Source organism: Eucyclogobius newberryi, unplaced genomic scaffold, assembly GCF_026437365.1.
Source record: "Eucyclogobius newberryi isolate DKJ021-1_F unplaced genomic scaffold, fEucNew1.0.hap1 SCAF_18, whole genome shotgun sequence".
Taxonomy (NCBI): domain Eukaryota; kingdom Metazoa; phylum Chordata; class Actinopteri; order Gobiiformes; family Gobiidae; genus Eucyclogobius; species Eucyclogobius newberryi.
In genome coordinates, this window is record NW_027315812.1 from 33401092 (window position 1) to 33416833 (window position 15742).

Sequence of the window (15742 nt, forward strand, 5' to 3'; positions counted from 1 at the left end):
GAAGCAGTGCCTCACCAACACCGTTTATGGTGCGGGTGGAGACCTGCTGGAGTCGACTGGGGGTGTCGTCGGACGGTGGAAGGAGTAATTTGAGGACCTCCTTAATCCCTCAGTCACGTCTTCCGAAGAGAAAGCAGAGACCGGGGACTCAGAGGCTGGCTCGCCCATCATCCAAGCTGAAGTCACTCAGGTTGTTCGCAAACTCCTCGGTGGCAGGGCTCCGGGGGTGGATGAGATCCTGAGTACCTAAAGTCTCTGGATGTTGTAGGACTGTCTTGGCTGACATGTCTCTGCAACATCGCGTGGCGGTCGGGGACCATGCCTCTGGACTGGCAGACCGGGGTGGTGTTCCCTCTATTCAAGAAAGAGGACCGGAGGGTGTGTTCCAACTACAGAGGGATCACACTCCTCAGCCTCCCATAAGGTCTATTCCAAGGTACTGGAGAGGAGAATCCGACCGATAGTTGAACCTCGGATTCAGGAGGAGCAGAGTGGTTTTCGTCCCGGTCGTGGAACACTGGACCGGCTCTATACCCTCCATCGGGTGCTCGAGGGTTCATGGGAGTTTGCCCACATGTGCTTTGTGGATCTGGAGAAGGCTTTCGACCGTGTCCCTCGGGGTGTTCTTTGGGGGTGCTCCGGGAGTACGGGGTCCGGCGCCCTTTGCTCAAGGCTGTCCGGTCCCTGTATGACCGGAGCAGGAGCTGTGTTCATTGCCGGCAGTAAGTCAGACCTGTTCCCAGTGCATGTTGGACTCCTCAGGGCTGCGCTTTGTCACCGGTTCTGTTCATAGTTTTTATGGACAGAATTTCTAGGTGCAGTCAGGGGTCGGAAGGTGTCCGGTTTGAGGACCACAGGATCTCATCTCTGCTGTTTGCAGACGATGTTATCCTGATGGCTCCATCAAACCCGGACCTGCAGCTGCACTGGGACGGTTTGAGCCGAGTGTGAAGCGGCTGGGATGAGAATCAGCACCTCCAAATCCGAGGCCATGGTTCTCAACCGCAAAAATGTGGCTTGCCCTCTCCAGGTGGGTGGGGAGTCCTTGCCCCAAGTGGAGGAGTTCAAGAATGTCGGGGTCTTGTTCACGAGTGAAGGAAGGATGGAGCGTGAGATTGACAGTTGGATCGGTGCAGCGGCTGCAGTGATGCAGTCGCTGCATCGGATTGTTGTGGTAAAGAAGGAGCTGAGTCAAAAAACAAAGCTCTCGATTTACCGGTCGGTCTATGTTCTACCCTCACCTATGGTCATGAGCTTTGGGTAATGACCGAAAGGACAAGATCGCGGATACAAGCGGTCAAAATGAGTTTCCTCCGCCGGGTGGCTGGGCGCTCCCTTAGAGATAGGGTGAGGAGCTCGGCCACACGGGGGGATCTGAGTAGAGCTGCTTCTGCTCTAGATGAGGTGGCTCGGGCATCTGTTCCGGAGCCTCCTGGGCGCCTCCCTGGGGAGGTGTTCCGGGCATTTCCCACAGGGAAGAGGCCCCGGGGAAGATCCAGGACACGCTGGAGAGACTGTCTCTCGGCTGGCCTGGGAACACCTCGGGATCCCCCCGTAGGAGTTGGAGGAAGCCTGGAGGTCCCTGGTTAGACTGCTGCCCCTTCGACTCGGCCCCGGATAAAGCGGTAGATGGATGGATCGATGGATGGAGAGTATTATCACATTTTATTTTTGCAGGCAAACTGACACTGACTCAGGAGCCAGAAATTGTCCTGGCTGGGTTGATGACCATGTTGGAATGAAAAAAGAGTAAGTGTCTATTGTAAAAAAAAAAAAAATCAAACATGTTTATGGGTGAATGATGTATTTGAACATAATGTTGGAAAAAGTAACTTTTGTATTGTAAGGTGTGAAATTCTGCTTGTGGGGGAGGGGGTCCTTGTCCATTACCTGTAGCAGTCTGAATTAGATGCACTTACCTGTGGGGGTGTGTCTTTACAGTCTGAAGTCGTACAGTTGACTTTTACAGTTATTCTATCATTTTACATTGAATAATTTTTGTGTTATTTTTACATTATAGAAGGCCAACTTCATCTTCATTTTTGAAATATATGATGTGAAGTGTTTGTGTAGTGTTTGTTTTGGAATTTATCAATACATATATTCATATAACACTTGTTTGTGTGAAAAATTGTTTTTATTTATGGAATATTAATTTCAGTAATATAATATAGTGTCTCTGTATAAAGAAATGTATTCCCTCTAGTTCTAAAACTTTAAATAGAGCCTCATTGATGTATGTAGGTTGAAGAAGTCAAAAGTGATTTTGTCCAATTTGGATAGGTTTGGATGGATTTGGACAAAGGAATGGTCCTTTTATCCAAGGCCTGGATAAAGTATTACAAAAAGTATGGTAAAATACTTGTTTCTACTAATCATCTCACATTTGAAACTTAAGTGGCCAACTAGTTTTTGTAATGATATAGTGTATTTCAGGCCTCACATACAAACAGCAGTAGCTGTAAACACCCTCATTTTTAACACAAAACTTGGGCAAGGATAAAGAAAAAACTTTTTTGTGTATGTTCCAAGATTATAACTTTTGTTCAGTCAGACTTCGAGAAGTTCTGACGGTTGAAGGTAAAAATAGAGAATTTGTATATAATCCACATACTTAAAAAACGAGTATGGTTTTAATTTGGAACGGTGTCTTTAGAGACACTTGCACAAAAATCCGCCCAAGCATAATTAAATAAGTTTTTTTTTTAGTTTAACAAATAGTAACGGCCAACGACGACTTGAAAGCACAATTACAAATAACGTTGCAGCCTATGTTTAAGCTTTGCAGCCTTCATGAAACGTTCCTTGACACGATTGTTAAGAAACTTCATTATCAGGCCTCGTGTTTTATCAGTTGCTTGTCTTGGTTTGCCCAGGCGATGTGCTCTTTCAATTGTGATTGGGGGGTAGTATGGTATGATCCTGGTATGATCCTCTCCAGATAACTTTTCAGTATCATTGCTTTCTTCACCCTCTGGTAGCCCCACAAGTCTCAGGTTGGACCTACATGATTTGGACTCCAAATCCAGGATCTTATTAGGCCCGAGCGCCACAAGCTGGCGAGAGGCCTATTAATCTCGGCTGCGAAAGTGCGCACGAAATCGAGCGCGAAGCGCTCGCCCACTTCCAAACACTCACTAACGCACTCCTTCACTCACGCACGCCCCGTGCAGACTAATTAGTAGTAGGAAAATGGAACATTACTGTTGTAAACGGGCGAAGCCCGTGCAAAAGTGCGCACTAAACGAGCACTTTACATTGGGATGACATAAAGCACTCATTTGCGCTAAGTAGCTCACGAATACGTTCCCCATCTCTTGCGTGTTCCGTGCATATAAACATGTAATGCAAAAATTGAACATTATTACTGTATAGAGGGCCAAAAACACAAAGTGGGCGGAGCCCACTCAAAATTAACGAAAGTACCCGTCAGTGACCAGGGACCCACACTCGCGCTTTCCGAAAATGTATAGTTTATGATATTGATGATAAAAATCGTGCCTCTCTACATTCTGGCTATCTCCCTTTTCTAAAATAAAAAAATTGGCGCGTCAGCGCCCCCAAATGTACCAAAAATGCATTGAGAGATAGGAAATGACCCAAAAAAAATCTGATCGTAGAATCATGAAATTTGGCGCAGAGGTAGATGGTGACAAGAGAAGTAAAAAATATTATTACGGCAACGCCGTCCGCCCAACCAAATGTCGGCCATATTGGTTCAAAAATGGCTAAGCATGACTCGGGAGTTTTTCCAAACGTCGTACTTTTACGAACTCCTCCCAGGGCGTTGGCTCTAAAAAGCTTAAATTTGGTGAAAATGCTACTGAGGAGTGGGACATCAAAAGTTATTCAAATTACATTGATACCTCTCACGGTCTCTGTGCGGCGAAGCCGCAAACGTTAGCTAGAATTTCAGAAATCTCCCAAATTTTACATTTCTGCCGTTTGCACAGATAAAGTCCGAATTGCGTCAAATTAGAATCAGTTGTTAAACTCTTTGCCTTAAACCTACTTGAAGTGAAATTAATTAATTTGGCGCCACAGCGCCCCCTACAGATTTTATATGGAGGTTAAATGTTTAGTTTTGCGAAATTATATAAAATTTGACACAAAACTAAATTTTAGCATCCCCATCAAAAAAGTCAATGAGACCCATGTCATAATTGTTATGGCTTTGCCGTAGCGATGACCAAAACCTCCCACGTTATTCCAATGGGGAAATCGCCAGAACATGTATACACTTTATTCTTTCACAAACTCCTCCCAAGGCGTTAGCCCTATTACCTGAAATTTGGTGAGACTCATCTTCAGAGGTGGACCATCAAAAGGTGGTAAAACAAAGGGGAGAAGATGTGACAGCGTCACAGATTCAGCAGTAGGCGTAATAAAAGGACCATTGGGGCGCGTTAGCGCCCCCTCCTCTTGCGGCGTGGCGGCGGCGGCGTGGTGAGGGCCGATCATTGCCGCTTGTGGCTTTAATTTTTCATATTATCGTTCTCCGTCTGCGGCATCATCACCTTGGCCCACAGTGCCTTCACCTCGGCCCTCATTGTCTGCAAATTGTCCGTATTGTCTGAAATATGCTGCTCAGCTTAGTCCATGCGTGCTCCGCTTCCTCCCTCCACTTTCAGCTTCGCATCGTTTGCTGTTATAACGTCCACTCCCAGAGATGCCATGTCTCGCTGCTTTTTGCGTTTTATTCCACACATCATGAGCGCTAACTGATAAATCGTCATCTCCTCTACCCCTTCCGATGGTAGAAAGCCGTGAGAATCTTTTTCTGGGCCAGCAGGACCCTGACCCTCCGTGGGGGAAGCACTGCAGTCTGCTGCTTAGGGCCAGCTAGCCATCTTAACCTCGTTAGCTTGTGAGGTAGGCTGTTTTCCTATTGGACTATCAACCTCGTTGCACCGATGCGCCTGTCAATCTTCCCTCACTCACAGACCCTGAGACAATTGAACGTCTCCACTTGGGGCAAGGACACTCCACCCACCACTTTTTCCGGTCAAGGACCATGACCTCGGATTTGAAGGTGCTGATCTTCATCCCAGATGCTTCACACTCGGCTGCAAAATGTTCCAAGAAGGCCGGGTACTCTGCACCGTTCGGTCCGTGGGCAAACACAACAGTGAGAGACCTGTCCCCAACTCGAAAGCGTAGGGACACGAACCCTCTCATTCACTGGGGTTAACTCTGACACGAGAAATAATCAAGCCCACACTAGCCCGCCGCCTCTACCCATGGACAACGCCGGAGAAATGGAGCCAGCCCCTCTAAAGGAGATGGGTTCCATAGCCCAAACTGTGCGTGGAGGTGTGGCTGGCTACATTTAGTTGGTAAGGCTCGACCTCCCGCACAAGTTCAGGCTCTTTCCCACTTAGCATCTCTCCAGTTTCTGTTGCCCAGATCTCTCTGCCCCTTACGGCCCTACATTGCTTCTTTGGGCTGTGTATGGTCGGCCCCATGGATAAAGACCCGTCCAGATAGTCACTGTCGATCGCTCACCCCAGACTTGGACCCAGGGTGGGACTCCAGTAACGCCAATCCGGGCAATGTAGATCATTTGAAAAGGGAAAAGGTCCTCAAAATGTTGCATAAAGCAAGAAGCTGTAACCCAGGGGTGCCCAATACGTCGATCTCAATCTATCGGCTGATCTCAAAGCAAGTGAGGGTCGATTGCGCCGAAGCCAGCGCCGAAGCCAGCGCCGAAGCCAGCGCCGAAGCCAGCGCCGAAGCCAGCGCCGAAGCCAGCGCCGAAGCCAGCGCCGAAGCGCAAGCTGTGTAACGCAGAGGAAGAAGGAGAGAGGAAGTTCTGGTTAAGCTCAACCTTCTATCATTTAGCGTTGTTGTGGTCAGTATATTTTATTTTCAAAATACTGTATTAAATCGTTGAGTTAAATAGTAGTTTTTCTCTCTCCTTTTTATATTGCACATTTGTATATGATAAACAATATTAGGCTATTCATGAAAGCCTACATTGTGTTTCTATAGCCTAATTATGGTTAAACTAAAATAAAAACTCATTTAATACTGACAATAAAAATAATACAAAATTATACAATATTTAGATCTTTAGTAGATCTTAGGGCTTAAAATCTTCTCGCTTGGTCTACACATTCCCTCTCTCTGTCCCTTCAGTTTTCTTCTTGGCGCTGTGGTGCAGCTCTGTGACTGACAGTGTTGCTTTAAGCCTGACCCCAGGACAGGCTCTGCCCCACGATTTAGATCAGCCACAACAGCAGCAGGACAATACAAGACTTGGCTTTTGTCGCACAAGGAAACCCTGTTTGCCCGGCTTTCTAATTGGACAATTTACATGTGCACACACACACACTGAACCAATTTCAAAAAGCTTTCTTTTTTGTTTTTAATTGTTAACAATGTATCGTTAAATTGTAGACCAAAATTTGCATTTGAATATATTTTTTTCATATCTGGTTCAACAGGATTTATTTTTTAAAACTTTTATAGTCCTCAATATTTGTCGAGAGATGCCAACATGTGTACACTCTCAAATGACCACCGCCGTCTTTTGTTGTTTTATTTGATTGGGTGGAGATTTCTAATCTCTCTATGTCTCATCCTCCACAGGACAAACAGTGCTCTGGAGATGACCGACGCTCATGGTGGTAGTTCAAATCATCACTTGTTTGTCTAACCCCACATTCATACAGAACAGCTCCTGTTTTATTTCATGTGGAGGGAACAATCTGGTGCAATGCCTGACCCTGGCGCTGTAAGGCCAAAGCGTGGGGCTCATACAGAGGCCAGACAGCTGGATAGTGGAGTCAACATTAGAGATAATAACACACAATGGGTAATAGGTTTGTTGTTGGCAGAAGGGATGGTGGTGTCCAGAGCAGGATGGTTCTGCAGCTGAAACGCAGAAGGTACTATTCACTTATTGCAGGTGCCTTGAGCACCATTGTAATCCTCCTTCCAGTTGCATTATTTTACATAGAGCTGCTGATCAGCATTAAGTTCTACATTGAGTACAACGCCATTTTCAGGCCTTTCAGGGTATCGGTTCATTGGTATGAACGTTTCATACAAATCAATCTACTAGAATGTTTGCTTGTTCTCCACTTAGTGAACAGAGTTCCTGCTCAGCCAGAACTGCAATTAAAATGAAAGTGCGGATCCGTACCAAAAAGATACAAAAATGGGTGGGGGCAGAATGAGGTTACCCCGTGGAGGCTGGATTAATTAAATCCTAAATTTGGAGCCGAACTAATATTAGAATTTAGCCTCCCCGCTCTCATAACCCAGCTCAAAGCCACAACAAATGTTGCAGGGCACGTCTGCCATGTTCCGCCACCAGGTGGCATCTTCTTGCGCTCTGAACTCTGACACCTTTGGCATTTCCTGGTTATGCTGAGGGTGGGCTCTATGGTTGGCACGAGATCATACACTACTAACTCACGGAAGTCAGAATTTGGAAGAGTGCCAACCCCAGCAGTAGGTGGCGGAAATGCACCTATGCGAGTGCCGACCACCATCAAACCAAGAAGAACAAGAAGAAGAAGACTTTTTCCCAAGAGGTTTTGTAGATTTTCCTTACTGATAAGGAGGGTCTAAGGACAGGGGACTTTCGTCACGCAGACTCATGCCGCTTAAGCTTTTATTCATCCACTTCTTTTGTTAGTCGTGGATGCTCATCACAGATTGTCTCATATTGGTCTTGTTGTCGTATCGGCTGCTATCTCCCAATCCATTAATTCTCCAGAGCCTCCTCCAGGCACAGAGATGTCCCCTCCGGGCACCGGGATGCCAGTCCTTCCATGTTCTGGGAGTTCCTAGGTAACAACCCGAAGTTAAACCATCAATTTTCATGCCTATCCAGTCCAATGACTGCAGGGTCATCGACACCATCAACAGATACATTCAGAACATTGATTAACGAGTTGTGGTGAAGAAGGAGCTGAGTCGGCAAAAGCTCTCGATTTACCGGTCGGTCTATGTTCCTGACCTCACCTATGGTCATGAGCTTTGGGAAATGACCAAAAGGATAAGATCGCGGATACAATTGGTCCAAATGAGTTTCCTCCGCCGGGTGGCTGGGCGCTCCCTTAGAGATAGGGTGAGAAGCTCGGCCACACGGGGGGAGCTCGGAGTAGAGCCGCTGCTCCTCCAGCTGAGGTGTCTCGGGCATCTATTCCAGTGCCTCCTGTTTCGGGCATGTCCCACCTGGAAAAGGCCCCGGGGGAGACCCAGGACACGCTGGAGGGACTATGTCTCTCGGCTGGCCTGGGAATGCCTCGGGATCCCCCCGGAGGAGTTGGAGGAAGTTTTTGGAGAAATTAAGATTTGGTTTGTAAATTAAAACATACAGGATAGATACACACAAATGCCTCATACATACACGTTTATCAAATAATATATTTTATAATTTGGTTATGATTAATGTATTTGGAGGCCCATTTAAGCAAATTGAACCGGTAACCGGGACTTTGTGTCTGACACTCGGACCTGCAGTGTGGGGGCGCCCCAGGGCACTGTTCTTGCGCCCTTTCTCTTCACCCTTTACACTGCAGACTTCAGACACGACACGGACAGCTGTGTCCTGCAGAAGTTCTCTGACGACTCTGCCATCATCGGACTCATCACGGACGATGATGATGTGGAGGACAGAGGACTGGAGCAGGACTTTGTGGAACCACCTCCTCATCAACGCGGGGAAGACCAAGGAGATGGTGGTGGACTTCCACAGACGCCACCCCACTGCCCCCTCACCAGTGAACATCCAGGGACGGGACATTGAGAGAGTGACTCATACAAGGACCTGGTGTTCATCTGAACCACAAACTGGACTGGACTCATAACACAGACTGTACAGGAAGAGCCAGAGTCGGCTCCACCTCCTGAGGAGACTCAGGTCTGTTGGAGTGACAGGGCCACTCCTGACAGGGCCACTCCTGACAGGACAGGGCCACTCCTGAAGACCTTCTCTGACTCTGTGGTGGCATCAGCTCCTGTAGGTGTGGCCTGCTGGAGCAGCAGCATCACAGAGAGGGAGAGGAAGAGGCTGGACAAAGTCATCAAGAAGTCCAGCTCCGTCCTGGGCTGTGCTCTGGACTCGGTGCAGGAGGTGGGGGACAGAAGGGTCCTGGCTAGATTAACATCTATGCTGGACCATGGGTGTCGCCCCCTGCAGGACACTCTGTCCCCTGCAGGACACTCTGTCCCCTGCAGGACACTCTGTCCGCTCTGGAGAGCAGCTTCAGTGAGAGACTGATCCACCCTCGATGTGTGAAGGAAAGGTTTCGTAGGTCTTTCCTTCTGCTGCTGTCAGACTTTATAACAAACACTGCTAGTCCTGAACACTCGCAATACTGTCGTGATTCATGTGCAATTACTGTCGTGATCACATACAATGGTATTTATTTATTTATTTATTTTTATCTTATTATTTTCCCCTCCATCTCTTGTTGGGAAATGTGAGGTTTTGTCTATAGGAGTTTTTGTTTGTAGGAGATCTTCTATTGAGAGTGTTTTTCAAACTTCCTATAAGTGATCTGTCCTTTTCCTCTGTATCTACCTGCGTTGCAACAATGAAATTTCCCCATGTGTGCACAATAAAGGATTATCTTATTCTTATTCTTAACCCTGGACCTACACTTCGAGCCAAAAGGATGGTAGTAATGGGTTCTAAGTACCTGAACAATCTACAATCTGTCGTCTTTAACAACTGTTTCTAGTGGCAAAAATATGGACAATCATTTTTCAAATGGGTCTGGATGAAAGCACATCAATATAATCCGTTTTCAGTACATTTTGGTGGTCTCTCATATGTGGTCCTTTAAAATCCACAGGTCTACATCATTTCCATGGCCCCATCTCAGCAAAACCCACAAATCACAACTTTTTTTTAGAGTTCTGCCTCTGGAGGAAAAGTGACTCGTGAGGGTCCCTTTGCCTCCTCCTACAGCTGAACCCTAACAACAGCCTGTCCACCTCTCAGACACAGCCTGAGGGCCTCTGGGAGCCACATGTCGGCTGTCCCTTCAGCCTTCTGTATAAAAATATAAGTACTCCACCAACAGTCTTTGAGCACTCCATTTGTCCAGCCCCGCTCTCCCTCTCCTTCCCCCTGAAGCATCCGTTTATATTGCCTGCCCTGAACTTTCCTCTTTACCTTGAGCCCTCAAACTGGATTAGTGGCAGGTCCGCGCGCCCACAATAACGTCTAATCTCATCAGGGGGTTTCTGTAGTCTTTCTTTAAAGCACTTTCTCCTGGACACTCAATCCGTCGCGCCGTGGCAGCCCATCGCACCTGTCAAATCTGTCTTCTGGCCCGCGCAATATCGCCGTCTCCCTCTCCCCGTCGCACATCTCGTTGGTCCTATCGCCTCGGGAGTGGATTAGCAGAGGTGGAGGAATTATTGTCAAAGAGCGCGATCAATTGGACAGAAACCAAAAGAGCAGAGTGTTTGCATAATCCTCATTTGTGGCGAATATAGTGAGGAGCAGGTGAGGATGGATTGGATTGTGTGTGATTGGAGGAGGTTGGAAAAGCAGGATGGAACAGTCCGGTCACATAACAGTTTAAGGAGCGCGCAGACTGCTAAACGCTGTGTGTCAGAGCAGGTTAAGGGGACGTTTGGCTTTAGATGGGAAAATGGAGAGAACTGATTTCAGATGAGACGCTGCGTCAGTTAGTTTGCACTGTCAACATAAAAGCTTTCACTTTGCACCGAAATTTTTTTGATTATTTAATGTAATCCACTTCATCCATAGATTTCTCTGAAACAAACTGTGTAGAAGTCCTACACACGCCTTCATAAGATTGTACTGAAGGATTTGCTGACATTTAATTATGAGCCTTGTAGAAGTGTTAGCTCCAACTTAAATCTTTACATGCCATTTTCTGTTCAATATTCAATTCAATTTATTTTTGTAAAGCCCAAAATCACAACAACGGTTGTCTCTGAGGGCCACAGTGAGAAATGAATCAACAATGTCTGTGTGTATTTTTGTTCTTTTAAGAACAATATCCACATAACTAAAATGTAAAATATATAGCTCGGGTTCTCCTCCAGAGTCCCCGGGGAGCTTCAGGGTTCTTCTTTATCAATATCTGTTCCTAGAACTGCACTTTTCTGGGCCGAGATGTCTGATGTTTTTTTCCTGGGATCAGCTCAAGCCATTGCTCCAGTTCGAGGGACTCGTGCCTCCTCACTGGTTAAATTAAATAAATTAAATAATTTAAATAAATTAAATAAATTAAATAAATTAAATAAATTAAATAAATTAAATAAATTAAATAAATTAAATAAATTAAATAAATTTAATAAATTTAATACATTTAATAAATGTAATAAATTAAATAAATTAAATAAATTAAATAAATTAAATAAATTAAATAAATTAAATAAATTAAATAAATTAAATAAATTAAATAAATTAAATAAATTAAATAAATTTAATAAATTTAATACATTTAATAAATGTAATAAATTAAATAAATTAAATAAATTAAATAAATTAAATAAATTAAATAAATTAAATAAATTAAATAAATAAATGCTTCTCTCTTGTGTAGTGTCTTAAGGTTTAATAAACACTTAAATTGTGTAAAACATCAGATTCTGGCCGTGCTCTGGGTTTAAATGAGAAAAACCACAAACGATGAAGAGATAAAAAATGTTTCAAAAACAGGAAACTTTCACACACCAGACTCAGACCGGTTTTAGTCCTAGTTCAGTCCTGGTTTAGTACTGTTTTAGTCCTGGTTTAGTCCTGGTTTAGTCCTGCTTTAGTCCTGCTTTAGTCCTGCTTTAGTCCTGCTTTAGTCCTGGTTTAGTCCTGCTTTAGTCCTGCTTTAGTCCTGCTTTAGTCCTGCTTTAGTCCTGGTTCAGTCCTGCTTTAGTCCTGGTTCAGTCCTGCTTTAGTCCTGCTTTAGTCCTGGTTTAGTCCTGCTTTAGTCCTGCTTTAGTCCTGGTTCAGTCCTGCTTTAGTCCTGCTTTAGTCCTGCTTTAGTCCTGCTTTAGACCTGGTTTAGACCTGGTTCAGTCCTGCTTTAGTCCTGCTTTAGTCCTGGTTCAGTCCTGCTTTAGTCCTGGTTTAGTCCTGGTTTAGTCCTGGTTTAGTCCTGGTTTAGTCCTGGTTTAGTCCTGCTTTAGTCCTGGTTCAGTCCTGCTTTAGTCCTGGTTCAGTCCTGCTTTAGTCCTGGTTCAGTCCTGCTTTAGTCCTGCTTTAGTCCTGGTTTAGTCCTGGTTTAGTCCTGCTTTAGTCCTGGTTCAGTCCTGCTTTAGTCCTGGTTCAGTCCTGCTTTAGTCCTGGTTTAGTCCTGCTTTAGTCCTGGTTTAGTCCTGCTTTAGTCCTGGTTCAGTCCTGCTTTAGTCCTGCTTTAGTCCTGGTTTAGTCCTGGTTTAGTCCTGCTTTAGTCCTGGTTCAGTCCTGCTTTAGTCCTGGTTCAGTCCTGCTTTAGTCCTGGTTTAGTCCTGCTTTAGTCCTGGTTCAGTCCTGCTTTAGTCCTGGTTCAGTCCTGCTTTAGTCCTGCTTTAGTCCTGGTTCAGTCCTGCTTTAGTCCTGGTTCAGTCCTGCTTTAGTCCTGGTTTAGTCCTGCTTTAGTCCTGGTTCAGTCCTGCTTTAGTCCTGGTTCAGTCCTGCTTTAGTCCTGGTTCCTGGACATGGCTCTGGCGCTGCTCCTGGTTTTGTGCTTCTTCTTTTAGGGAAAGTGACACTTCTTTTCTCTTGGTTTGTGGCTGTGAGAGTCGCTGTCTTTAACTTCCTGGAAACATTTTAAAACAATGTTGTTATTTCTAATGTCAGGAGGATGAAATATATTCCTGGTGTTTGTTCATAAAAACACACAGATCCTCACACTCGTCGCTCTTAAAGCCTCATTATGTCACATTGACTTCCATAAACACATATTTTCACCTCTATAGTGGAATCATGTTCAGACCTTTCAGATGAAAAACACAGACATTTTCTTGTGTTGTCAGAGGGACATTGTGGGAGTCATAGTTCACATGGATCACAATCGTAAACAGTGAATATTCTGTTTGTCTCTGTTTAATTCAAACATGAGCCTAAAGCAGCTTCACTTTAGACCTGCACATTATTGTCTTTTCAGCTTCTTTTCATCGCAGCGTTTGGACTTGATGAAATGTGTCAAATGATGTGTTTGTTTGTTCCCAACATTAAAATAGTTGTTTTCTCTTGCATGTGTCGGGACGATGTGTTTGACATGTTTGAAGTCACATTCCACAGGAGGTTTGGAGCTCAAATCCCATGTGGTCCTAAAATGAGCTGAAGAGGAAGAGTGGGACTTTCTGCACATTTGTCTAAAAAACAGCAAAACTAAAAGAATGACATGTTGTTCTGTCCGGGGCCAGTAATACCACGATTATCCTTTATGTGGGACGTGCAGCGTCTCAAACACTTCAACTTTGTGTGCTTTAGTCCTTAAATGTTGTCCATGTGTTTTATCAGGGGAAATATGTCTTAAAGGAATAATGGAGGATTTTTCGCTGATTTGAGAACTGCCCCTCCCCCCTCGCTGCCACACGTGTGTTTGTTTATCAGTGTGATGGATCTCATCATCTCTCGTCTCTGTAGATTTCCGTCTCTTCTGAGCTCGAACTGTCTTTCTCTGTCTTCATTTTGTCCCGTCACTGAGGGAACTATATTATGCAGCAGCAATCAGCCAACTACGTAAAAATGTTTTGTGTCTAAAAACAATATAATATTTTTTTTAAATCTTGTATTCTTATCAGTGTAAATGTGTCGGTGTAATCCCTCATTCGTCCAGGCGTGTTCCATAGTAGAAAAAGCTTCAGTTGTAGTCATCTGGACTCAGTTTGAAAAAATAGACGTTTCGACTCTCATCCAAGAGTCATTGTCAATAAAAGAATTTAGATCGAGAACTCCGATATTAATACTGTTCTGTGGTAAGACCCGCCCATTGGGCGGAGCCTTCCTGAAGTAGAAAGAGTTGTTTGTTTCAACAGAAACTCCCCCCTTGTATCACCAGCTCAGAGGGCAAGAAGAAAGAGGAAAAACAGGTCCGTAATGCCCTCTCAGCCTGTGGTTACCCCGCTTGGGCTCTCAACAGAGTGAAGAGAACCAAGAAGCAGGACAAAAGGGAAACTGAACAGAGAAGGAAGGGTGTTTCTATCCCTTATGTGTCTGGCCTGTCGGAAAAACTGCAGAGAATTTTTAGACAACACGAAGTCCCTGTTTATTTTAAACCAGGAAACACTTTAAGACAAAAACTGGTTCATCCTAAGGACAAGTTGCCGACTCAAAAACAGCACAATGTAGTTTATTCGATCCAATGCAGTGAAGAAAGCTGTAAAGAACGTTACATAGGTGAGACGAAACAGCCTCTACACAAGAGGCTTTATCAGCACAGAAGAAATACAAGTTCAGGACCACAGAGCGCCGTGCATCTCCATCTTGAAGCCTCTGATCACTCGTTTGAAGACGGTGAGGTGAAGGTTTTAAGCAGGAGAAAAGATGGTTTGAAAGAGGAGTCAAGGAAGCTATTTTTGTTAAAAAAGAAAGACCTTCTTTAAACAGAAATGGAGGGCTTAGGTTTAATCTTCCTGTTATTTATAATGGTATACTGAACCCGTGGAAAGGTAAAGGACCAGGGAATTTAAATGCTAATCAGGTACTCAGGGTGGTTGAGCCAGGGTCTCACAAAGACAAAGAGGTTTCTAATAGACCATTAAGATTCTGAATAGGCTCGGTAGATACAAGGGGGGGAGTTTCTGTTGAAACAAACAACTCTTTCTACTTCAGGAAGGCTCCTCCCAATGGGTGGGTCTCACCACAGAACAGTATTAATATCGGAGTTCTCGATCTAAATTCTGTTATTGACAATGACTCTTGGATGAGAGTCGAAACGTCTATTTTTTCAAACTGAGTCCAGATGAAACAACTGAAGCTTTTTCTACAGTGTAAATGTGTAAAATAATGTATATATACATATATATATATATATATATATATATATATATATATATATATATATATATATATATATATATATATATGACATAATTTGTTGCAGCCTGTGTCACTTTTCTACCCATGAGGCTTTTTGAAAAGCGCCCCAGAGCTTTTTAGATTTTTAGCCAATCAAACTAACAATCAGCAGTGACTACGTCACATGGTTTTCTCCAGAGGAAAATAGCAACTGATGGACGATATCTGGAGCGCTCTTTTAAACGTAGAAGTTACGCCACAGAGCTACGCTTTTTACGCTGTAACAAAGACATGTGCGCCTACAGGAAGTGCCACACGCGCCTACAGGAAGTGCCACACGCGCCTACAGGAAGTGCCACACGCGCCTACAGGAAGTGCCACACGCGCCTACAGGAAGTGCCACACACGCCTACAGGAAGTGTCACACGCGCCTACAGGAAGTGCCACACGCGCCTACAGGAAGTGCCACACGCGCCTACAGGAAGTGCCACACGCGCCTACAGGAAGTGCCACACGCGCCTACAGGAAGTGCCACACGCGCCTACAGGAAGTGCCACACGCGCCTACAGGAAGTGCCACACGCGCCTACAGGAAGTGCCACACGCGCCTACAGGAAGTGCCACACGCCGTGTTTCCCGTGTTTATGTCTTAAAACTGCATCTACAGAGTCTGTGACAAAAGTACGTCCAAAACGACTCAGAATGAGCTGCTCAACTCTGGCTGGATTTATTCATGTTGAAGTGAAAGCGGCTGATTTCATATCAATCTGAGCCGAGACATGTGATGTGTCAAACTGCGTGC